We start from the raw sequence: 3,082 nt of genomic DNA on the forward strand, positions 1-3,082 counted from the left end.
TATGGTCTTGCATCGACACTGAATCATGTATATATATATACACACACACATTGATGAATGAATAACTTTATTTCAAACACACTAAAATGAATAAATGAATTAAGCTTGCAAGGTCAAAACTAAGCATGCACTTGGATAATTAATAGCCATAAACTAAATCTAGAACATATAAACACAAAAAAAATAAAAGTAAAACACACCTGGACACTTATATGAAGTGGTTCATGCTTCTTCTTGTTAACAATTCTCTCCAAGGAAAGTTTGAGAGGTCCAGTGTCCAAGCCACAATGTTCACAGTGCAGCTTCACAAGAAAGAGGTTAGTATTGTTCCATCCGCCTAGTGGCATCAAGCTGGACACTCCCTCCAACTCAGGTGCAAGACGTAGCTCAAATCAAGTGGACATCTATAGAACAAATGGTTATATGGCAAGAAGGCAATAAAACCCTAATAAAAGCATATAATAGAAAAAGAGGAAAGAGAAAAGAAAAGAAAATTTAAAACAAATGTTATAAACAACTTTTTAAACTAGATTTTGGGATTAGCTTATAAGCTTGATTCTAAGCACAAATATATTTTAGCACACTTTTAACAAAAAATATACAATGAATAGCTAAATAATTTTTTTTCAAATGGACATAGTGTATAGTATTAGTCAAACCCCATATTGGTTTATTTATTTCAACCTAAAGTCTCTCATATGCTTCAACAGGCCACTCTACCCAACCAAAAAATATTCTTGGAACTTCAAACTAGAGTATCCAACTAACTCCAAAAATTATGTTTTGGGTTATTAATCAATACATGTTTTTATTTATTTATTTTTTATTTAGAACTTCATATCAGACCTTCCACACACAAAAAAAAAAAAAAAAAAAAAAAGCTTCTTATGGGTCCATGCCGACTAAAATAGTTAATAACCTCAAATCCCCCAAAAATAAATAAATAAATATTCTCTTTTGCTTTCTACGGCCTGGGTAATAAAGAAACACATATATATTATAAAGCATATGTTTACGGTGGCGGAATTAGGAATTTTGAGTTGGGGGCAAGCAATTGTGTCAAGATAAACTCAAATCACAATTAGACACTACTCTAAAAAATCCATATAATATATGTGTGTATAAAAATAAATATAAATTTTCTTTTTCTAAATAAGTTATATACATATACACAAATTATCAACTTTAATATGTATATATATACACCTAGACACAAAATCTTCTTTATAAAAGAAACTTATAACCTTCTTAAACTCTAATTAAGTATACAAAAATTGTATAATTGGGTATACAACATACAAATATAAAGAACAAAAAATAAAAATAAAAAATAAACGAATATAGTATCTTCCATCAAAGTCATGCTTGATAATAATACTTCACGTAATAAACTTTACCAATTATTATTTTCATAACGAAATTATGCATAATTACCTTTTTAATATATAAATTGTTTGTAAAATTTCATCTATGTTTGACAAATCAAAATCATATTGTTATAACCAAAGTCTCATATGAGCTTTTGCTTTTCTTGATAAAATCTTAAGAATAAAAAATTTCAACCAAATAACATATATTATCAATGTTGAATGATTTAAATACATTAATAAGATTTGAAATTGAGCTAAAAATTAAGGGTCCTACTAATTATTTACAAAACTTACTATTTAATTATTCATTTTATTGCAATTGTACGTATATCAACGCTAAACTCTATTTTTCTGGAAAAGATTGCTAGATTAGTTAATCAATTGGGGGCCAACTTTTATTTTCTTTTTCAAATAACCTTTAAATATTTATAAAAGAAACACTTATATTGTAAAAAAAAAAAAAAAAAAAATTAAAAATTTTGGAGGGGCCAAGTCCCCCGCAAGGATGCATGTAGCTGGCAATAAGGAAACACAAACATATGTTGTACAAATTTTGTGATAATGAATCAGAAACCTGTTTCAAACTCCATCTCAAAGGAAATTTCAACACAACACAAATCACTACTGTTTTGTCATAAGTTAAGAAAAACAAAATTTGTTACAGAGATCCACCCTTTAGTGTTTGAAAACAGAAAAAAACAGAGCACATTAGATACGGCAAAAGTGAAGTCTCATCCTTTAGAAAGTCTCATCCTTTAGTGTTATTGTTACTAATTACAACAAGAAGACAAAAAGAACAACAAAGTCGAGAGTTCTTAGAAGCTTTCTTACTAGGAGAAAGAGAGGAGTTGTCTGAGCAGTGAGTTGTCTGAGCAGAAAGAGAGGAATTGGAAACCTAAGAAAGTGGTTTTTAAATGCCATTGTTAGATACATTTCTGAATTAAGTAATAAAAACACAACCCTAAGACAACCCAACAACAAGAGAAAGAGATATTACCAGAAATGAGAGAAGTTCTAGGATGATTTCTTGATCTTGAGAGAGAGAGTGTGTTGTCTGAAAACTGAGCAGTGGAGGGGAGAGGCGGGTCCAAGCTCTTTTCCCAAGAAAATGGGTTTTTATATGCCCCTATTATAACTAGCTAATTCAATAGAGCCCTAGTGTTATTAATTAAGTCTAGGGATAAATGAAATCTTCTCATATTTTCCAGCTTTATTAAAGTTATTATCCAATTATATCTAACTCTGCTTATTTAGCCAATTACCTCAATTTAATAAAAATATCAACATGGGTCGAACTTTTGGTTGTTTGGAAAGTGTCTTGTGTTTGTAAAAATAGGCCTTTAGGCCCAATAACACATGAGAAGAAGGAAAACACTAAGGGCTGTTTGGTACATGTGTTTAAATATATGTTTTCAATTTTTAAATAGTATTACATATATTTTCATACATTTTTTTACCAATACGTATTTTTTAAAAATATAAACAACGTTACTAAAACAACATTAACAAACAGATCCTAAATTTTTTACATAAAAATAAAGATTCTTAGATAGAGTTTTGAATTGAACAATATTATCGAAAAGTTATTGGTTTAAAATTTTTGATGTATTTGTTAAGAAATAAATGATGTATTCATCAGCATTTTTTATTTTCTCAACTAATTATAGATCACAATATCGTACATATATTTATTGCCACTAGAAAATAGATTT

The 3,082-nt window shown here is 28.6% G+C and overlaps 1 long non-coding RNA gene across 1 annotated transcript; it reads right to left on the minus strand.

The window, feature by feature from the left end:
• Positions 1 to 337: 337 nt before the first annotated feature.
• LOC115991540 lies at positions 338 to 2,439 on the minus strand. The gene is made up of 3 exons (XR_004092224.1): positions 2,368 to 2,439; positions 2,202 to 2,265; positions 338 to 404 (listed from the first exon to the last, which is right to left on the minus strand). It is a non-coding gene; the product is annotated as an uncharacterized LOC115991540 (long non-coding RNA).
• Between the last annotated feature and the right edge of the window lie 643 nt (positions 2,440 to 3,082).

The sequence above is a fragment of the Quercus lobata genome, chromosome 5 (assembly GCF_001633185.2).
Source record: "Quercus lobata isolate SW786 chromosome 5, ValleyOak3.0 Primary Assembly, whole genome shotgun sequence".
Classification (NCBI taxonomy): Eukaryota; Viridiplantae; Streptophyta; class Magnoliopsida; order Fagales; family Fagaceae; genus Quercus; species Quercus lobata.